This window comes from Athene noctua, chromosome 1, assembly GCF_965140245.1.
Source record: "Athene noctua chromosome 1, bAthNoc1.hap1.1, whole genome shotgun sequence".
In the NCBI taxonomy this organism is placed as follows: domain Eukaryota; kingdom Metazoa; phylum Chordata; class Aves; order Strigiformes; family Strigidae; genus Athene; species Athene noctua.
Genome location: NC_134037.1, coordinates 211,325,796 through 211,349,897, shown reverse-complemented (window position 1 = coordinate 211,349,897; position 24,102 = coordinate 211,325,796).

Sequence of the window (24,102 nt, the reverse complement as noted above, 5' to 3'; positions counted from 1 at the left end):
TATATGTCCTGGTTCAGCTAGGATAGGGTTAAGTTTCCCCAGCAGAGAGGGGGAAGGGATCTCCAGCCGCATTATTCATACCATGTTGACAGCAGGTCCAGGCGCAGGAACTTTTTGCTTTTGGTGGCAGGAGCACATGTCGGGTTTGTTCCGTGACCATTGCGATATTTCTCTGTATATCTTTTGTCTTGTTTACTGTTATTGCTGTTTATTGTTGTTATCATTGCCACTGCTGTTGTTCAGATTGTTTATCACTCTGTTGTATTAAATTTCTTCTTATTTTAACCCGGGGTCTGTGCCCTACTTGTGTCCAAGGGTGGGGGAGGGACAACGGCAATGTGGTCTCTGGTCTCGGCAGGGCTTAAACCACCACACTATACCATGCTTAATGCACCCCAGGATATGGTTGGCCTTTTGGATGCCAGGGCACATTGTTGATTCATATGGAACTTACCATCAACCAAAATCCCAAAATACCTTTCTACAGGGCTGCATTACATTCTCTTGTCCCCAAAACTACACATACATCCAGGATTACACCATCTTAGGTTTAGAATCTGGCATCCGTCCTTCTTAAATTTCATACAGTTGGTGACCGCTGAGCACTCAAATCTATCAAGATCTCTGTAAGGCCTCTCTACCCTTGAGGGAATGAATGGCTCTTTGTAATTTAGTATCACTTGACAGACTCAACTCCTCTGTCCGGGTCATTGATAAAAACATTGAAGAGAGCAGACCCTAAAATTGTGCCCAGGTAAAACATCATAATTTGTAAGAAACACTGTGGAATCTCCACCATTTATTCAATTTTTAGTAACATCTTAAACAAACAGCTGTCAGTAAGGGTTTATGTATAATATTTTACCTTGTGACAGAGGAATGGACTACAGTACTTCTGAAAATGTCTTTCAGACCCATTTGGTCTAATTATTACAACAGTATAATTTTAATAGAAATGTTATAATAAATGTTGAATTTTGCAAATAAGCATAGCTTACAGCAACCACCTGGGGGAACAGAAATGTGAAGTATGATGAGTCAATATAACCAAAACTACTTATAGCAACTGAAAGAGAGGAGAGATAGAAACACGCTGTGAATGACTTGCAAATAATTTTCTTCTTTCTTCAGAGTTTGTGTTCCTGACCTGATACATGATGCTACATTATTTCTCTGGCTTAATTCATCAGGACTTTGGAAATTAAAGATATCTTGGATTCTGTAGCATTTTAGCTTTATTTATGCTATTTTTTTCATTTAGTACTTATACTTGCCTGCGGGAAGCCAGGAGATGATTTTGCTAGTATTCGAGAGCTTCCTCTTTCTCAACTACTTATTGTCAAATTGAGATGTAGTAAATAAAACAAGTTTGTTTTTAAAACATTCTGTAATTGAAATACATTGAGTTTTAATTTCTGTGGAGAAAAAAAAAAAAAAAAAAACAACAAAAAAAACCCCAAAACCTAACATATATATTGGAAGTGGAAGCTAGCAGCTGAGTTTTAAGGAATAATTTAATTCTGGCTACAGGCTTTCAGTCATTATTTATGATTTGTTTTATTATGATCCTAATATTCCCTCATTTCTAGGTATTCTTTCTTATGGAATTACAATTCTGTAGTATGACATCTCAATTTTTAGCATGGATCATGATTCACTAAAGCATAACATCACTGTATTGAAAGAGTAATTTTTCACAAAAAAAAAAAAAGTGGAGTACTTAAAGTATTTCTCTTTTAACATAAGATTCGCAGATGGAAATAAACACAAAAAAACCCTAAATCAGCACAACGTGATTAGCCAGCTGTTCACTGGAATGTGCTGTGTGGGCTGTAGTTTGAGAAATCCTACTGTAAAATATTAAGAAAAAGACATGTATTTACACTTTTTTTTTTTTTTTTTAAGAGGAAATATTTCCTGCATTAAAATAATCCATTTGGTAATTTATTTATTTCTAAATATATGCAAACTCATTACAGCATAAGAAGTGAAGGACAGATGGTGAACAAAGATTGTCGTTTTACAGGAAAAAGCTAGACTTCAGGAATGGAAAACCAGGGCAAAAGAAGAATGTCTTCAAGTGTACACACGTATTGGGTTTTCATGGCAAGGTTTTGACAATGAGGGGGCTACAGAGGTGGCTTCTGTGAGAAGCTGCTAGAAGATTCTACCATGTCCAGCAGAGCCAATGCCTGCTGGCTCCAAGACAGACCCTGCACTGGCCAGACCTGAGCCCATCAGTGATGGTGGTAGCACCTCTGTGAAAACTTATTTGAGAAGAAGAAAATACTGCATAACTGCAGATGAAGAGAGGAATAAGAATATGTGAGAGAAACAACTCTGCAAACACCAAGGTCAGTGAAGAAGGAGGGCAAGTGCTACAGGCACCAGAGTAGAGATTCTTCTGCAGCTCGTGGTGAAGACCATGGTGAGGCAGCTGTGTCCCTGCAACCTATGCTGGTTAATGGTGGAGGACCCCATGCCAGAACAGATGGATACGCCCAAAGGAGGCTGTGACCCTGTGGGAAGCCAACACTGGAGCAGTTTTGCTGGCAGGACCTGAGGACATGTGGAGGACCTATGTTGCAGCAGTCTGTTCCTGAAGGACTGAACTCCATCGAAGGGATCCACGCTGGAGCAGTTAATGAAGAACTGCATCCTGTAGGAAGGACCCATGTTGGAGAAGTTCATGGAGGACTGTATCCTGTGGGAGGGACACCATGATGGAGCAGAAAGAGAGTATGAGGAGGAAGGAGCAGCAGAGACAATGTGTGATGAACTGATCATAACCCCCATTCCTTATCTCCATGCATCACTCAAGAGAAGAGGTAGAGAAAATCAGGAGTGAAATTGAGCTTGGGAAGAAGTGAGTGATAGGGTGAATGTGTTTTAATATTTGTGACATTTATTTCTCATTATTCTATTCTGATTTGATTGCTAATAAATTAAATTAATTTCCACAAGTTGAGTCTGTTTTGCCCATGATGGTAATTGCTGAGTGATCTCCCTCCCTTGACCCACGAGCTTTTCATTATTTTCTCTTCCCTGTCCAGCTGAGAAGGGCAGTGACAGAGCAGTGTTGGTGGGCACCTGACATCCAGCCAGGGTCAACCCACCACAACACAGTAGAATCCAGGGTGCTGCATATGGTCACAAGAGTGCAACATTGTTGGTATAATTGAGGTGGGATAGCTTGTATGACTCAAGTACTGTGACAAAAGGATCTAGGATCTTCAATAAAGATAGTAGAAAATATTATGAGGAGGTTGCCCACTCTGTTGAGGAGCCACTCAGTTCTAGGGCTCTCTCCTATGTGATGGCTGGTTGACTTTGAGAGTTTGTGGGTCAGTGTGAGAGGAAGGGTAGTGTGAGTGACCTTGTGGTAGGAGTTTGTTCCAGACCACTCAGAGTGAGGAAGCAGAAAATTTGTTCTTAAATATCTCAAGGAAGTCTCTGTATCTCAGACCTGGGATCTTATGGGGGACCTTAAACTCCCTGCCAGATGCTGAAAAGGCAGTATGGCAGGACACAAGCAGTCAAGGTTTCTAAAGGGTGAGGATAATATCTTGCTTCAGCTACTAAATTAAATAACTGAGGGGATACACAGCTGGATCTGCTGTTTACTTATAAGGAAGAACTGGTTGAGGATAAGACAATCGATGGCAGTCTTGTCTGTAGTTGCCATGAAACAGTGGAGTTCAGACCCTGGACTTCAGATGAACAGACTTCAGCTTATTCACAAAAATTGGTATGTCGATTCCCAGAGGCAACTCTGAAGGGCAAAGGAGCTCAGAAAAGGTGACACATCTTTAAAGACAGAATCTTCCAGGGGCAAGAAGGATCCATCACAACACTTGGCAAATGATATATCAGGAGATCAGCAGGGACTGAGCAAGGAACTCATGACAGCTTCAAAGTAGAAAAGCTGTACACAGGAGGTGGAAGGAGTTCAAAGGAGGAATTTTGAAATACACTACTTAGACAAGTAGGCAACTGTAGAAAATGGTGGGATGATGGCAGAAAAAACAGCTCAGATGCAGCTGAGTCTTGCAAGGGATGTGAAGGGCAAAATGAGGAGCTTCATTAGTAGTAAAAACCATACAAGGAGAATGTGGACCCTTTGCTGAATGGGGTGAGTGACTTTGTGACAGGAGACAGAGTTAGGTCTGAAATACTCGATGCCTTCTTTGTCTTCATCTTCACCAACAAGGTCTGCCAGTCCTCCATGCACATAGGAAGCTTTGAAGGTGGAAAACAAGTACCAGCAGTAGATGATGATTGAGTCGGGGACTACTCAAGAGAACTCAATCTCTACAGTCTTTGGGAGGTGACAGGCTGCCACTTATGGGTGCTGAAATAGGTGGCTAATGTCCTTGTGAGGCCATTCTCTATCATCTTTGAAACATCATGAAGATTGGGGCAGCTCCCCATGAATGGAGAAAGGGAAATGTTGCACCAATCTTCAAAAAAGGGCAGAAATCAATCAGAAACTACTGGCTGGTCAGTCACACCTTCAGCCTGAAAAATCATGGAACAAGTTATTTTGGGAAACATTTCTGGACACACAGAAGAGATGAAGACAATTCTGACAGCATGAATTTACTGAGGATGAATCAAACCACCACTACAGTGAAGTGAATTGAAAACTGTCTAAATAACTGAGCTTAGAGGATTGTGATCAGTGGAACAAAGTCCAGCTAGAGGCCAGGTACTAATGGTGTACAAGAATCAATAATGTCAATAATTTTTTTTCTTAATGAGCTGGATGATGGGACAGAGTGCACTCACAGCAACTTTGGAATGATACAAGACTGGGATGATTGGTTAATTCACCAATCAGAAGGACTTTGATGACCTGCAGAAATGGACCAACAGGAACTGCATGAAATTTAGCAAAGGGAAATGCAAAGTCCTGCCCCTGGACAGGAATGACCCCATGCATCAGTACATGCTGATGTCTGACTGGGTAGAGAGCAGCTTTGTGGAAAAGAACCTGTGGATCCTGGTACACAGCAAGTTGACCATGAACCAGTATTGTGCCTCGACAGCATCCTGGGCTTCATTAGGAAGAGGGTTGCTTGAAGGTCAAGGATGTGATCCTTATTCTTTTCTAGATCTTCCATCTAGTTTTACTCTCCCTGCCTCTCCCAAAACAAGAAGGATATTGATAAATTGGGAAGGGATACCAGGATGGTCAATACTGGAGCACTTTCCCTTTGAATAGAGGCTGAGGAACAGGGCTTGTTTCAGCCTGCAGAAGAGGTAGTTGCAGGAGCCCCTAACAACAGCATCCTGGTACTTGCAGGGTTAAAAGCCTGAACAGTGGTGCAGAGTGGGAGGGTGAGAAACAACAAGCATAAATTGAGATGAAAGAGGTTCATATTGGATATAATGAAAAAATTTTGCCTATGAGAGTTGTCAAGCTATATGTCCCAAGACGTTGTGCAGGTTTTCAAGGACTTGATCAAGCCTTGAGCAACCTGGTCTGACCTAAGAGCTGACCCTAATTTGAGAAGGAATTTGGATTAGAGATGTGCTGTCATGGAATTATTTATTGTTTGTGGTTGTATGAAAGCAGAATTTAACAACTGTAAGCATTTACAGACTTGTATCAGTCTGAGAGTAGAAAGCTTTGAACACATTGCACAGCTAACTCACAAAAGGATAATAGAAGTGGACGTGGAAATGATGTAGGATGAAAGGCTGTAACATCTCTTTTACTGTGGTTTTTTGTTGGGTGTTTTGTTTTGTTTTGTTGATTTTTTATTATTTTTTTTTTTTTACAGGCTTGGAGAGGGTAGAGAGTGACATCAGAATTGTCTGGAGCTAAGGATTTTAAAAATTATTCTGAACTTCCTTCTCAGTCTTGCAGCTGTGAAAGTAAATAAGAACATTTTATGGAAGTACTGAATGGCAGTCTCAGCATCCCCAGAAACTCTGAAATGTCCTTTCTTCATAGCCTGGAGAATAGGGATGGGTAGTTAAACAGTGATGCAGGGAAAGGAAAAAAGATCTCATCAAAGATCAATTTGTCTTTTTTGTAAATGTGTGTGCTACACTAAGCTGATAAATAATTTGTCCTTGTTCTGTGATTTTTGGATGTGGGTTTGTTGCTTTTTTTTTTTTTTTTTTTTTTTTTTGTAAGCAGCCTTTTAAGAGTTTGGGATCTTATATGGACTTGATGATGCTAGTTAGCATCAGTTACCAGAACTAAACAACAGTTGCTGTAAATTGCATTTACGTAATTTGAGGAAACAAAACAAGAGTAGCATAGAAACACTAGTGTGCTCTGCCAGAAAACAGTGGTGTTCTTTAAAATGATACGGCATTCCCAAGTAACTGTAAAGGTGGATGTCAAAGAAATGTTAAAGTAGAGAACAAAGAATAAGGAATTGAAGTTCTTAGCATTCTACATTTTCCGTTAATTTCTAACTTTAAAAGATCTATTAATGTTTACCTCTTTTCTTAACAGATGAACTTTGAGACCTTACACATACTATTTTCCTTTCATGAATGTTGTATATAATTTGATCTAGGTACACAGCTATGTCCAGACTATTATTGACTGACTACCTGATTTTCATAGATTGTGTCCTGTCCTTCATGGTTCATAAGAGTGGCAGTCCTGATGTAGCTTCAGAATATTGATAGGTCTTCCCCAGATAAAGAGTTCCAATGTCATACAAAAATGTCATCATAAACATGAGCAATCCAGAGAATATTTATAAGTTTTTCATAGATTTATTCAAAATTAAATTGGTTATTTTTTCTGAGACAACTCACTTAGACAAAGAGAGAGTGCATTCCCTTGATAAATAAATTACTGTGAATCATTCACTGACCTATATAAGCTTGTCTTCATACATAACATCTGATTTTCCTTTTCAGAATATATGTGTCAGTTTTCATGATTAACTACAGAAATCTGTATATGGTTAAAATTAAAGACACTACAATGTACCCTACTGTGGAATTGGTTAAAAAATGTTCCTCAAAATGCTTTCTGTTGCAAAATGCGTTTTCTTCTAAGCCAAACACATATTTGCTTTATTTCTTCTTTCAGCTGGGTATTAAATTGCCTGATACCCGCAAAAAGGTAATTTTAAGATATATTATGAAACTCTGTTTTTAAGTACTTTGCACTGCTCATACTGAGATTTATGAAGTAATATGACAATACCAAATTTAATTTTAAAATAAGCCAAGAACAACCCTCAAAATTACTCATTTATTTAGATATTAAATAATTTGCTAAATTACTATTTTGAATCAAAATTAGTAAAAAAAAGTTTATTTCCTGAGAAGAAAAAAAAAAAAAGTTTGGGAAAAAGCATAATTACAATTTGAAATTCCCTTCAAAACTATCATTCGGAATTCTGTTCAGATCTAGTCTAATGACTGTTAAGTGGGAGTCTGGAATGTGTGATTCCTGTGTGATTCATTTGCATCTGAGTGGTACTCCTAGGTTGCTTTTTAGTCAATCACAAGAGTGCTATTCATTTGATCTATTTTATACACCTAATGTAAAACGAGATTGAGTGCTTATTGGAAGTGCGTCTTTCTCTCTATTGACTATAATGGACGTGTAGAGTGAATAACTGAGAAGCAGAGGCTTACATGTGGACAGATGAATTGTTGCTGCTTATTCACTTTATTATCTAGACAGAATTGCTTCACGTTTCCTTCAGCTAAGTTACAATTTCACCACTGTATCTTTTTAATGTTCTTATTTAAAAGTTTATTACATTTGGATGGAAAGGCAGTTAAACTACAACTTCCACTTAATGGAGAAGTTTTTGATCTTTACTGAAAGTTGAGGACAGATGGGAAACACATTTAAAAGGTGACCCGTATCCGCTGTCTTTAAAAATGCAGACATTAACATCAGGTTCTGTGAGAGTATTCTGAACATGATCTTGCTGTGTTCATAGATGTATTAAGTCTATAAAGTGAAGCTTTTGGTATTTGTCAGTAAATACGTAATGATTTCCTTTATGCATACTTACGGTTTTTCATTCATCTAGAATAGGATAAAATAATTACATAACACCATGAATTGCATAAAAATATATAAACCAGTGATAATTGCTACAAATAATTAAGGTTGATATATATTACAGTGAAGATGAATGGTAAACTAAAGCAAATGTAAGTGCTTATGAATATGTAGGGGATTATGCTGGAAAGAACATTTGGAAGTCTTGTGGTCCAAAACCCCAGTCAAAGTAGGCCAACTCTGAAATTTTATCAGAACACTCAGACCTTTGTCCTGTCAGGACACCTCAGGAATGGATTATTCACAATTTCTAAGGCTAACATGTTAAACTGCTTCATTAATTTCACTGTGAACACCTTTTTTCCCAAACTGGTCTTGTGTCAATTTATGAAATTCCTTATCTCTCCTTTGAATGGTACTCCTCTAAGATTGTTATTAAATCCTTGCTATTAAATTCATGTAACTTGTCTACTGTTTACTGGTACATAGTGTCAGAATCATATTTCTTAATTTTAGAAATTAAATGTTGTAGTGCAAGTCAGCTATTGTAGGTTTGCTGTATAAACTATGGAGAAAAATAGGCACCTTCAAAGGACAACACTTCCTATCTCTTGCCTAATTATTTTAAGAAGAAATTAATTATCAACTAGAAATATCACTTATTCCTTAGAAAAACATGAAAACAATAAATTAAAAGAACCCTTATTTTCTAAATTGAATGTATATTTTCTTAATATCAGACAGTCTTTTGTAATATATTTAACAATCAGCAAGTGGAGGTCTCAAATTAGCAGTAGTGAATTGCCTAAGAGTCTTGTTTATTTATCATCAGTTAGAAGCTGGCTCCGTACAATGAGTGATAGCAAAAAAATGTGTGGTTTGTTTTTGTTTTTTTTTTTTTCCCCAGACTATATTGTTCTAATTTTATTTTAAAAAATCTATATTTTTTAATTAGCTGCTACACAAGTCATGTGTTTTTCTGATTAGTCCAGTTTAGAGCAGAGAATTTTGTCTACTTTCTGTTGCACAATTTATTGTTTAAGCAGGCCATTATTTATTATTTTCCTGATATCAGATAAAACCAGTGTTAACCTTTTTATTATTTATTTAATTATGGAAAAAACATATTTATGGATTACAAAACACTATTCAAATAGCATGTAAGAGATGCGATAACTATTCTTAGGAATTACAGGTTTATACAGAAAGTTCAAAAGAAAATTAATTTTAGAGAAAATTGTCAAATTTCTCTCTAAGGAAAAAAAAAATAAAATAAAGGAAATTACTACATTAGTAGACTGTTCTGTGAACTTCAGCTTATTGAATCCCTTCCCTTATTACTCAATCCTCTGCTAATTTTTTCTGTACTGCAGAACAGATATCTATTCTTATATTAATATATGTCTAATATGGACTAAATTAAGATTTATAAACTCATTTTCATCTCAAGTCTTAAGTATGAATAGTTAGTATTACATATCTTCCCCTGATCATTCAGATGGGCACATTCAAATCCATGCCTTAGTATACACCATTGTATTCTGTTTAGCAAGATATTATTAATTACATATATTAAACCAATGTATAGATATAACTGTAGGTTTGGTTTTGTTGTGGGTTTTTTTTTTTTTTGTTTTTTGGGGTTTTTTTTGGTTTTTTTATAAATTAACAGAAAAGAACTCACCAACATCTAGCAGCTATTTCTCGGAAGAGAGGATCCATTGCTCAATAGGGAAACGTATTTTCAACATCAACTCAATTTTCATTTATAAACAAGTCTAGACACAGAAAAATCTTTCTAAACTTTCAGAAAAGAACAGAGCCTATTGCCAAAAAAGGGGTAGGCATTTGGATTATATCTGATTATTTTAAGAGAATTACAGTTTTAGGGAGAGAGGCAGAGACAGAGAGGGAGGTCAGAATGTAAGGAGCTTTCTCAGATAAGACTGTGTTTCTATATTGCCATTCTTTCTGCACTAATGTCATTCCTCTCTACCTGCACAACCTGTCTAACTTCCAATGCTTAAAAATGAGTAAATTCAGCAGATAATATTGTGGATGGAGTCATGCTCTTCACTCATAAGAGAGAAGGAACAATATACTTTACTGATATAACAAATTTCAATAGTAAATGAGACAGTGGTTTAACAAGATTTGATGGTAAGTTATACTTGATTATTTACTGCATAGAGGATAGGCTCTGACAAAATTGTCAGGAAGAGCCTCCTGTTGAGTCATAAGATTCAGAAAGGAGCCTCTTGCATTCTAAACTCCTTATAGAGGAGTCTAGCTGCAGCTGAATCCAGTCCTAGTCCCAAACTTGGTCAATAATTTATGACTAATGGATTACATATGCTCAATCAATCCTTTATATCACTTAGATAATATTTCAAAGTTTAGCATTCTATGAATCACCAAGAATCTGTTGCAGCAAGGAATCTCTCAACCTGAAGAAGAAACCTTGAGAGGTATACCTACTCCAGGGGAGATCCTGGTGTGCAGCCAGCTCTTGTGCAGGAGAGTTCAATGGGCCCTGGGTTGTCCACTATTTATAAAGTACGATGACTGTCTTATAGTCATATCTGCATATGAGCAAGAAGTCTGGTTCACCATTCCAGACAGCTCTTGGCTATCATGTTGCCATCAGTCCCCCAAAATCCAGAGGAAGCTGGTAGGGAGGGGAGCAGACCGCCACAGATAATAGCTATCAGTCTCCAATAAGAAAAGACTCTATGCTAAAATTTTTTCATTACAGTGTAATATTGTATTAGACGTAGGTGTCAAGGTGCTGGCAATGGATGGGAGCTACAGGGATGGCCTCTGTGAGGAGAGGCCAGGAGTTGCCCCATGCCAGACACAGCCAGTTCCAGATACCTGCAAAACAGACCCACCATAGGATGCATCTGAACCCCTCAGCCAAGATGGTGGTGACTCAGGGAAAAATATGTAAGAAAGGGTGAAATGCTTTGCAGCTGTTTTAAGAGAGGAGTGACGGGGAAGAAACTATGAGAAACAGCCCTGGGTCAGTGAAGAAGGAGGGGGAGGACCTGGTCCAGGTGCTGGAGCAGAGATTTCCCTGCAGCCTGTCATACCATTGGAGCAGGTATTTCCCTGTAGTGTGTGGAGAGGTATTTCCTACAGCAGGTAGATACAGACTGAAGGAAGCTGCAATCCATGAGTAAGTCAAGATGGAGGAAGCTCCTGACAGGAAACATGGCTCATGAAGTACCCATGCTGCAACAAACTTATCCTGAAGGACTGTAGCCCATGGAGAGGATTATGCTGGAGCAGGTGAAAGGCATGAGGAGAAAGAAGCAGCAGAGAGGAACTGTTATGATCTGGCCAGAACCCCCCATTCCTTCTGTGCCACTTGGGAAGTTGGAGGAGGAGGTAGAGGAGTGGGGAACAAAGGAGTGACATTCTGCTTGAGGAGTTGAGGGGAAGATGTTTTAATTTATTTTTCTTTGTTTTTCACCATCCAACTCTAATTTGCAATAAATTAAATTACTATTCTCCTAGTTGAGTCTGCTTTGTCTGCGATTGTAATTGGCAGCGGGTCTTCCTATCTTTTAACTTGCTGCATAAGCTTTCCATCTTATTTTCTCCCCACATCCTGTTGACATTCAAATGTAATTCTCATACTAGCCTTGTAATGATCACTATACTTAAATTTACAAAATAATCACATAAAATCAGTTCCCAGGGAAAGAACATTTTTTGCAAGTTGAATACATACAATGGTTAGAAAAAGAAAATTAATTGATAGCTGGGATGTTATTGCCATCACTAAAAAAATAGAGAGTCACATTAAGCAAAATATTTAGAATCCTTAAGTGTGCTTTAGGTGTGATTTTGAAATCTACATTAAGGAGAGCAATCCAAAAACCCACTTTCTAACATTTCTAGGATTTCGGACTCAAACTATTCCTAATACCAAAGGCTTGTTATGTAATAATCTGTGCACAGAAAAGAAGCAAAAATCTGTTCCTTAAGCATTTCTCAGCCTGAGAAAATTTGCTTCCACTGCTTCTTAACCTCAAAGAACTGAATAAAGAATCATTAGCTTAGAATATAGACTAGGAGGAAGGAGAATATTGTTCTTCCCTAAAGTTGTGGTGGCTATGCTGCAATAAATCCAAACTAATTTTAACTATAAAAAAGTGATGCAGCCAGTTCAAATACCTTGCAATAACTAGTGGAGAGAGAGAGAGAGATAGGCATCTCCAGAGAACATTGTCTAAAACGTTTATCCTTGTTTAGCATGAACTGTCTGAATGAGATGCTCATCTGTCTTGCTTTTCATTATAGAATGACTAACATACATTTGCTATCCACTTTAAGATTGACAGCTGAAATTTAACCCTTCAGTGCTGCAGATATGACATATATCTTAGCTCATTCATAGGTTAGTGCAATATGGTTGTTGGTGACAAAAGATTTTGCAGATCATTGTGACAACTATAACCCATCCCTTGAGCTGAAAGGATAACTGTTTTTCATTGCTCGTTCAATCTTTTTCCTCCCTTTTCTGGTGTGACTAAAGAATGTGAGTCCATGGTGGTTTTATGGCAATCATTTCAGGAAGAACTTCTAATGTTCAGAATATTTTCTTAACTTGGAATATCTTTGCTTTATTTATCATCCAGTTCCAGCTGTCAGCATGTTACAATGAGCACTTCCTATTATTATACCAAGCTTCTTTGTCTGCAAAATACAGCCTTTAAAAACCAAGTAACTAATATTGCATAGGTGATTATGGGAGCCATTGTGATCACATACGAACAGAGTAGGAACAGCTGGTCAGATAATGTAGATCATAATATACAAGTATCCTCAGCAACACACAGCAGTGAGTTAATTGTTCTGTGTGAGCCATTATTGTCCATTGTTCCTGATTACACAGATTGCAACTAGCCATCCAAAAAAGTCTGTGAATTCTGGATATCTTTTTGAAGTTAGCACAAACAATTATTTGTCTAAAATTCATTCATAGGATGGTCGTCATAATTCACCATTATCGCCTATTCTTTGTTATCGTATTTAGTATAGTGCAGTGTGAGCCAATCTAGGAGTAAAAACAATACCATATAAGATGAGCAATCATACACTAAAAATAACAAGTAGTGACTAGCAGCTGTGAACAGGCCATATACAAATACATATGAATAACGAATACATTCACAGACTCAGCATTAGTTTGCAAGCAATTCACAGATAGAAAAAAATGACAAAATTTGTAATTAATAGTATTTATAATGAATAATTCAGATAGCTGTATATCCTGGCAATTGTCATCACACTTCCTAACCAACATTTTCATTGAGATCTGCATATTTTGCTCTTTTAGTCTTTCACATATTAGTCTTCTAAGCATAAATCTTACATGAAAGTCCTTCAGTTCCTAAAGTGATACCAAAAATCTCATTCCACTTGAAATCTTCATTCTTTCTAGAGGTATTAGTTTATTGTAGTTGTGATTATCTACATTCTAAAGGATCACCTTTCTTATAATTTAAAACTACAAAGTATGGCAACTTGTTGCTTTTCCTTTTCAGTGAAAGGCTTACACACAAGTGAAGTAATTTCTATGCAAAGTAGGGTTTTTTGCTGACATTTTTTTCTTATTGTAAAAAGGTAGAATTAAAGGAATAAGGTTAACCTGTACCCAAAGTCCTCATTTACCTTCACTTTTCTGAGAAAAACTCCTGATCTTTTTCAGAAATATCTTTCTGTGCTTTACTAGAAATCCCCTTAATATTAACTTCTTATTTATTTTACAAATGTTCAGTTTAAGAAACTGAAAAGCCATGTTTAATTGACATAAATTTAAGAATACACCTGATATTTTTTATCTCCTTAATGATTAAGATAGACATACTGTGGCAGGTGCACCTGTTTGGATAAAGACCAGATCTTCTCAACTGTTGAAAGGAAAGAGTTAAAACTAGAAGCTGCAGTTGGGAGATTAAGCTGCTCAGCCCACTTGGTGACTGTGGTCATGTACACAGCTCAGTCAGCCATGACCATTATTTACACACCAAAGGTAAAAGTGCTTTCGTCAACAGAAAAGGCCCTCAGCCAACAAAATGTCTTGGCTGAAAGAAGTTTCTAGACCATTGACATATATGAGCACAGATCAGAGTCAACTAGGGTGTAAATGGAGTCTGGACAGAGGGTAAATAGAGCCAGTTCTCCTCAGAGCAGTGGGTCTGCATTTGGTGACTCTCCTCTTAGATTGGGATGCCTACTAAGGAAACTTTGAGTTTCTGAGCCCTCATCTTTCTTTTAGGTGAGTGATAGGCACATTTTAGGTCATCATTTCTAAGATGTAAGAATTCGTAAGTCAGTTGAACAGTAATTAACCCCTCTTACATCCTGAACCCGTGGTTTGCTAATGTCGGAGTTCTAAAAGATTTTGATAAAAAAAAAAAAATCTTGTTAAATTTAATACCTGTCTTAATTTGATTGTGTGCTCCTCTGCTACATTGAATTGGTATCATCAGTAGGATGTTGTCAATAAAGGAACAATTATGGAGACATGGCTGTAGACCTTCTCCCCAAGTATAGAATGGGTGAAGGAGAAGTGTCCCGACCGAGCGGTGGTCATGGAGAGAATAGAACAAAGTTGCAGAAATAGGCAAGACAGCAAAGGCAAAGAAACTATGTGTGCCATCCTAGGCACCTGCTTAATTCAAGCACAAGAATAAAACAATGATTCCAACAGATTGACAAAATATAATTTTTAAAAAACCCAATTGGAAATAGACTATTTAAAAGAAGAACTGAAAAGAGAAAGAGTGGATGCATCTATTGGAACAAAAAAATGCAATTATGCTAGCACAAGTGAAAAACCCACCCATTATTGTCCAAATCCAAAAGTTAATCACAGGTACAGACCTCAGGGACTGGGATGGGGTTGTCTGGGCAAACCCTGATGAAAGTAGTTCAGAAGAGGTGAAGATCTGGAGGAATTAGTGGAAAGGCACATGCAGCCCCTTACTAAAATGGGAAGACACATGGGTCTGCAAGGTGGGAAATCCTAACCACTATCTGCAAAGTCCCTTGGACAGGACCTGGGCTTGGTGAATTGCAAGTGAAGTTTTCACTTAAGTGGGGCAAAACAGAAACATAATATTTGTGGTGAGTTTCTTTTACAGGTGGGGTGGCAGGACAAGCAGATATTATTAAGCGATGATGAAGCAGGGATTTCCAGGACTGGGAGTGTTTCTGAGTGACAGGCCAGGAGGCCAGCAGTTGATAATGTCTTCTGTAGCTTATTGGGCTAGGACTGTGGACCCTGAGGAGAGAGGAGAATCTACTACTATTCAGGTAAAGGAGTTGTCAGTTAATGGAGGGAGTGCAAAAGGCCATATGCGTTCAGGCAGTGTATAAAACGGGAGAGCAAGGGATTGTGGTAGCTGTACTGGTGGACCTCTGTCACCTTGGACCCTTTATTAGATGACTATTAAATGCTTTAAAGATACATGCTCAGTCTCTCAGAGAACAGATTCAGAGGACCATCAAACATAACCAGCAAGACCCTCAGAACTTGGCCGCACATGTGTTAACCTGGGCAGAAATGTTGCATGATATAGCTGCTTACAGGCACCAGATGGGGTGGACTGATCTGGGCAGCAGTGTGGATGGTAATAGAAAGGTCGAGCAAGTCAAAAAAACCCAAATGTCCATGAGCGCATACCCTTTGCCTCCACTCCGAGGCAGGCCAGCTTGAACTTAGGTTATTGTGCAGCGCAGGAGAGAATGACCTTTGGTGAAAAGCATTAGCACTAGGGGCACCCCAGAATTAACTACTGCCATCCTGAGTATAACTTCAGTAGTGACAGCAATATAGACAGCTGCCTATCCATAGATGGCTACTTTAGACACCAAGGATATGTTTTTTATGATCCAGCTCAGAGAGGGGGATAAGCCTCAGGTTGCTTTCACCTGGGAAGGAATTCTAAAAGAAATTAATAAAAGAGAAATCTTGTTAAATTTAACACCTGTCTGAATTCAATTTTGTGTGCCTCTGCAACACATAACCTATGCATTAAAAGGGGCATAAAGCAAAAATATTGGACTAAAGTTGAAACCTTTTGACTATTCCCTGACTAACCATGGTACACAAAATATATTAGAGCAGAAACAAAAGAAATGCATCTAGAGAAAAAATATTTTAATACTCGAAAGGTAAAATACTGGTGTTTTCATTAAAAACACTCTATCTCAAATACAAATGCATGTTATTTTAAAATCTGAACCAGCATACTGAGTTTGTGTGGTGGGGTTTCTGGTAGCAGGGGAGGGGGCTACAGTGGTGGTCCCCCATTGAGAAGCCTCTTGAAAGCTCCCTCATCTCCAAGTCAGATCCACCTCTGGCCAAGACCGAGCCAATTAGCGATGGTGGCTAAAAAGTGGCAGGACAGACGGCACCCACCATCTCCTGCACCTGTGCAGGTGGGGTGAGGAGGTAGAGATATTGGGAGAAAAACTCACCTGGGGAAGAAGGGAGGGATGGAGGGAAGTTTTCTTAAGATATGGTAACACTTCTCTGTGTCCCATTCTGTCTGTTAAGAGTTGTTGCTAGTGTTTTAAATTAAAGTGATGTTCTGGTTTTTCTTCCTCTAATGAGTCTAGGTTTTGCCTGTGACTGTAATAGGTGAGCAGCCCCTTCCTGTCCTTATCTCAATTCCTGAGCCTTTTGATTTTCTTCTTCCCAGTGCTGGTGGGGAAGGGGTGAGTGAACTACTGTGCAGCACTCAGTTGCCCTCTGGGCTTAAACCAGGACAAACAGACAGCTCAATATGTAGTTTCTTTGTCAAATAACATGTAGACTCAATTCATAGAAACCAAGGTAGGATTCATCACATGAAATTTAATACATGTTACAGATAGATGTCTAGCATCTAGACTTAGTCACCACACTCTTCTTTCAAAGCAACTGGAAAGATATAACAATAAGCATACAGTGATTTATCAGATCTACTTCAGGATGAGACTAATTGTCCTCTACAAATACTCTATTTCCTCTATTGACTATAAAGGAATTAATTAATTGACTAATTCAGTGTTAGATGTCTAAAACAATGTCAACACTGGTTTAGATAAAACTATGGAACAAACCGGCAATCCAAGAAAGAATTATAAAATAATTCACCAATTCTCCCGCTAAGTTTCTTGTTCTTTTGTTCAAATACAGTGTTAATGAGGACTTGAAAATAAATTACTACATACATTACTAAGCAACTCTATACATGATCTTCTCTAGAGAAAGAATTGGAGAAGGAACTGACTTGAGATAACAAATCCATCATTAATAAGATAAATTTATACTACTAAGTGGAACTTTGACCAGAACGCAGGTTAAAGCCTGCACAGACCTAGTCAGCCTGTGGCAGATTGTGGCTTGGCATTCTATAGCATAGTCTCAAAGGCAATACAGATGTTTGTCATGGTGAGTCCTCCAGTTCTGATTTGCGAGCTGTTCAATTTAAGGAATCTGTTGACAATCACATTGTATACAGTTAAATTTAAATAGAATAGAAAGAAAAACTGAATCATTATTTCAGGTCATCTGGGCAAGAATACAAATTAATCAGGTTATAGAAAAGAGAAATGGAGAAAAAAATCTAGGAAAAAATGAGAAGTAAAATGGCTGACAACTTTGCTTTAATTCCTTTTTGTTCCCTGGCTAAGCAGGGAGCTTTGGCTGCAACTCAGGAAGAACAGGAGAGTTTATGGCCTTTGGAAGAGGGGAAGAGCCACTTACAATGATTACAAAGATGCTGTGAAGCTATACAGGGTGGAAATAAGAAGGTCTAAAGCCCAGATAGACAATAATCTGGTTTCAGAAATCAAGGACAACAAGAAATGTTTCTATAAGTATGTCAGTAACAAAAGAAAGACCAGGGAGAGTCTCCATCCCCTGCTAGATGCAGGAGGAAACATGGTAACAAGTGATGATAAAAAGGCTGAGGTCCTTAATGCCTGCTTTGCCTCAGTCTTTAATAACAAGATTAGTAGAAATGAGGGAATCCAGCCTCCTCAGACAGAAGACAGACACTGGGAGAACACGCCCCCCCCCCCCTCCCCCCCCCGCAAACCAGAAGGAGATATTCAGCAACCTGCTGCATCACACACACACACACACACAAGTCTATGGGACCAGATGGGATACACCCGAGGGTGCTGAAGGAGCTGGCTGGGGTGATTGCCAAGCTGCTTTCCATAATTTACCAGCAGTCCTGGCTGACCGGGAGGTCCCAAAAGATTGGAAATCAACCAATGTGATGCCCATCTATAAGAAGGGTTGGAAGGATGTTCCGGGAAATTATAGGACTGTCAGCTTGACCTCGGTGCCTGGGAAGCCCATGGAGCTGTTCCTCCTGAGTACCATCACACAACACATGCAGGACAACCAGATGATCAGGCCCAGTCAGCATGGGTTTATGAAAGGCAGGTCCTGCCTGACAAACCTGATCTCCTTCTACGACAGGGCGACCTGCTTATTGGATGAGGGAAAGGCTGTGGATGTTGCCTACCTTGACTTTATTAAGGCCTTTGACAGTGTTTACCACAGCATTCCCTGTTGAAACTGGCTGCTCATGACTTGGATGGGCACACTCTTCACTGGGTAAAAAACTGTCTGGATGGCCGGGCCCAAAGAGTTGTGGTGAACAGAGTTAAATCCAGTTGGCGGCCGGTCACGAGTGGTGTCCCCCAGGGCTCGGTGTTGGGTCCACTCCTGTTTAACATCTTTATTGATGATCTAGACGAGGGGATCGAGTGCACCCTCAGTCAGTTTGCAGATGACACCCAGTTGGGTGGGAGTGTTGATGTGCTCGAGGGTAGGGAGGCTCTGCAGAGAGACCTGGACAGGCTGGAGCCATGGGCTGAGGCCAACTGGAGGAGTTTCCATAAGGCCAAATGCCGGGGGCTGCCCTTGGGCCACAACAACCCCCAGCAGCGCTACAGGCTTGGGGAGGAGTGGCTGGAGAGCTGCCAGTCAGAGAGGGACCTGGGGGTGTTGATTGACAGCTGGCTGAACAGGAGCCAGCAGTGGCCGAGGTCGCCAAGAAGGCCAATGGCATCCTGGCTTGTGTCAGCAATAGCGTGGCCAGCAGGGACAGGGAAGGGATCTGACCCCTGTCCTCGGCACTGGTGAGGCCACCCCTCGATTCCTGTGTTCAGTTTTGGGCCCCTCACTCCAAAAAGGACATTGAATGACTCGAGCGTGTCCAGAGAAGGGCAACGGAGCTGGTGCAGGGTCTGGAGCACAGGTCGTACGAGGAGCGGCTGAGGGAACTGGGGGTGTTTAGTCTGGAGAAGAGGAGGCTGAGGGGAGACCTCATCATCCTCTACAGCTCCCTGAAAGGAGGCTGCAGAGAGCTGGGGATGAGTCTCTTTAACCAAGTAATAAGACAAGAGGTAATGGCCTCAGTGACACCAAGGAAGGTTTAGACTGGATATTAGGAAGCATTTCTTTACAGAAGGGGTTGTTAGGTGTTGGAATGTGCTGCCCAGGGAGATGGTGGAGTCCCCATCCCTGGAGGTGTTTAAGAGTTGGGTTGACACAGCGCTGAGAGATAAGGTGTAGATGGGAACTGTCACTGTTAGGTTAATGGTTGGACTAGTTGATCTCCAAGGTCTTTTCCAACCTAGCCATTCTGTGATTCTGTGATTCTTAGGGATATGGTGTATTTGAGAACTGTCAGTGTTAAGTTAATGGTTGGACTAGATGACCTTCAAGGTCTTTTCCAATCTGTGATTCTGTGATATTTGCATAATTCTTCCTTGTTTTTTTCCTGACTATATTCCTTACCTTATATATTATTCAATGCACTCTATGTAAAATAAAGGACATGTCACTTCAAAACAGAAGGTTGAGATGTTCTGTTCCTGGCCGCTTCTCATTCACTGCACAGAATAGATGGTGCTCACTTAATGCATAGCTCCTCAATAATTTTGTTTTATTCTCATTGCTCAAAGTATGGCCTGCAGCCAAATTATTGCACACTATTTAAGCCCTACTCTGAAGGCATTTATTGATTTTGTTAAAGACTTTCTTACAGCAATCCCCATTAATGTATATGAGCACTTTACAAACAATTTATCTTCACAACTATCCAGTAAGCACTTTGGAAGGGAAGGGGAGATGGTGGCGAAAGATCATATTGTCACCTTGGTGCAGATCTGAAGCATACTGTGTCTACTTTATTCTGAAGCAACCAATGTGACAGTTTAAGACTTAATTTTCATAAAAATTTCCATTATTTAATACTTCATATTTCCAAGCACAGTATCTTCTGATCTTAGATGTTTTCTTTTTGAAAAGTAATCTCATTTTTCAATTCAGTTTAAAGGCCAGGTTCAAAAAAGAATTTGGATGCTAAAGAGCATTGATAAGGTGGATGCAAGTTGTAATTCGAAATTAAAGGTGCCTAAAGGAGAGCTAGAGACATGATGTTGATTATAAAACAAGCAATCAAGAAAAAAACACAACCTACCCATAGAGCCAGAGCTAGCTAATATTTAAAATGCGGAAGAATCATTCACTAAAGCAACAGTTCTTTAAGGTTTTGTTCAGAGATTCAAAAGGAGATGCAAAACTGTACTGATGTTCTATAGAACCTTTCCTAAGTGTATGACTGTACTGAGCATTTGATTAAGAAGGGAAAAGACCTGAAATGTATTTCACATGATGTCTGTTTCATGCTCTCTACATTACATTATTCTCATTAAATATTATTCGTGTTGGAACAATACAATAGGGAACATTTTTAAAAAAACAGGAATTAAAGATAATTTGACAAGACTTTTTTTAAGATCATTTGTTTTCCCAATAAAACATAAATTTTCATAGATTCTATTGAGGTTTTTTTTTAAAAAAAAAAACACACAACACAAAACAAAACAAAAAAACATTAAAATATACTAGCAGAAGTTTCTTTAAAACGGAAAGTGTTGCACAACACCGTCAAATAACGGTAATTTTTCATGTCAGATCTAGTCATCATTTTATCTGAGAAGTATTTTCTTTTATGGGGAGAGTCAAATCAAGTTCAGGTTTACTTTTGACTTTATGAGTTAAATCAAGCTCAGGTTTACTTCTGAGTATGGTGGGGGGTTATGGAATGTACGGCTTGTCATTGGCAGTACCTAATATGGCAAGTTCCCCTTTTTTTAACATGATGCACCTATGAAGTCCTTCAATCTGTACACTGATATTGCAGTCGAACCCTCCTCAAATTAAATTTCCACTGATCAATTATCATCCATCAAGTTGGTGGTGCACTTTGTATGAGCTGGTCATGTCACTGGACTATTTTAATGACTTTGCAGTTCAGATTTGTGACTAAAGACTTTGATTATGAAACCACTCTGACAAAAATTGATAGCTAACACCATCACCCAGGTTCAGTTTTAAAACTCTGCCTAGATTTCCCATTTAAATATGTGAGAAAAATAAATGAAATTTGCTTCATTATAACCATGAGGTGATGAAGTTTATGCTAATTTTCCCATGTTTTAGGTGGTGTTGGAACTGTGGGAAAAGCAAAACAGGGAAAAATCTGCAAAACACAATTTCCTTCACACATGGTGCCCAGAACAAACACAGGATGGGGTGGAGATCCAGTGATTTGTGTTGCCATGGCACTAAGGAGGAATGTGAAGCGAGGTGGAGGCTGTGTGGTCCCATTCTTCCACTTTTCTCAAGGAACATTTGACATGACTATACAGATTTATCTTCTGCTCTTCCCCTTCTCTCAAGGATTGTTTTGCAGTACTTTGCTGCCCTTATCTCTCATTCTTCCTCTTCTCCCACAAAACCAGTGCACACCTTGCACCAAGGAATGTGCTGTGCCATTACTCAAGAAACAATGGCTTGACCACGGTCCCACCCACTCATACATACATACTTAGATAAACACTACCCCATGTTTGCATCTAACTTGGAGGGATGATAATTCGATACCCGATTGGAGGGGCAGATCGATGGGTTTGTGATCCTCGCCCCCTTTAGAAGAGACGCATCTTGGTAAGATTTGGGCCATCAGCTACACTGAGTGATTACCCGGGAATTAAATGTATGTGATTGCAATTGGGGTTTTTTATGTGTAATGCTATACAGCCAACCTGCAGTTTGTGTATTTATCATAGGCAATCTTGAAGAACCTGTAGATGTTGCATAAGAATAAACCATACTATTCATGAACCTGACTGCTTCTCTTGAATGCAACCGGACCTACAGCACATGGGCTGTTTGTGCATTTGGTGTCAGGTCTATAGTTATGGCCACTGACATACCTATTAAGAGATAAATCCAGCCACCCCTAGCCCCTCTAATCCCTGAGGACTGGCTAGGATGCAAGGGGATTAATCTCTTACCACGTTAATTAATTTCCTTAAATGCGACAGGTGGGAACTCCACCAAGTGTCTTAAAGGAAGAAAAATTGAATAAGGTGATGGAACAAATCAGTGTACAATATATAAATGCTAAAAATACATCTACAGTTATCTTTCTTTTCCTCAGACTGAGAGAGCTTCTAGGTTAGGTGTGAACTTTGTTTTGTTGCAATAAAACAATAATAATAATTTTAAAAGCCTCAGCCAGTATATCGAAGTTTAATCTAAGCAAACAAGTGACTGTGGGATCAGCTGTTTCTACTGAATGGGTCTACAAGTAATGACTTTCTGCTTCTTTTCCTGGTTATTCTTTCAAGTTTTGCTATGTTACTTGCAACTTTTTGTTCTGTCTCTTGCTGTTTCTACTGACTGCTCCATGCTCTGCTCTCCAGTCACACAAACAGCTTCTCACAGTGCTCTCTCTACTGGTTAACCACAGAAGTACTGCTAGGGTCCAGTATGTCAAATACCAGTGAGGCTACCTCTAGTACTGACAATTGACGCCATCCTACAGTGGATGGGAGAGTCTTAAACAGCTCTTCCTGTCACCAGTTGGGGAAAAAAAAAAATAAATCTTAAACAGCTTCTTCTATGTCATTCCTAACACAAAGTCTACTGCCCTCTTCTTTTCCTTTCTAGGCTGTAATTTGTGCTAATCCTGGAAGTTTGAGCTTTCCTTTAGAATGAGTACTTACCTTCAGTATAGTTACTTATAGTTTACAAGTGCAAATGCTCTGGCAAATTAGAAACTTTGTCAGTTTCTAAAATGACTACCTTTTAGTAGAATTGCGTCTCATATATAATACAGCATCAGTACTATTTTTAGTTAATACCTCGTCTTTTTTCTTAATGTTAGCAGGATATTCTAATTTCTTGGGGACTGTTCCCCTTTGGATTTCCTTGAAAAGGAGGAATATTTGGGTTATACTTTTACTTTATTAATTACATACCAAGTATATGTATGTTTAATGGATTTTTTCATCAGGATTCTTGATTTAAACTGTTGCGAAGAGAAAGATTGCTCACAATACCTTGGCCTGTATGAGATGTCTGTACTCCTGAGCAGTTCACATATAAGTCCTTTAGATGTGTGTGTGTGCATGTAAAATATGGAGAACATGTATATTTTATAAGATTTCACACTCATTACTACAGGAAAAAAAAACAAAAAACCAAACCCCACAACTTTAATCAGTTATGTTTCTGAGTAAGTCCGGAGGAAATCTGGACTTATTTTCCTCAATATGAGAGCAATAGGATAAGATGTCAAGCTGTTCAATATAAGAATAATATTCTGTGTTACTTTATTATTATTAATTACAGATATATTTGTAAAGCTTTATTATGTTTTCTCACGAAAACATAACCGGATTCACAATAAAACATGACAGACAATTCCTATATGAAGCTTTCAGATTTCTTGATTTATTTCTAAGTAGAATGGCAAATACCAGTAAAATTGGATTTTTTTATTGTATTCTTTACTTTGCTTTTACTTTTTTTCCTATTGAGAATATCTTGTCCGACATGATGGGTTACAAGGGCGGTGAATCTTTTGAATTCCCCAAGATCCTGGGTGCTGGTGGAAGAGCTGGTTTCTGCTCGACAGAGCTGCAAGGTGGACTGAGTCACCACAATGATTCAGAGGACCAACTGTGCTGGTGACTTTATTAACTGAGTACTTTAGTGAGTGAATGGA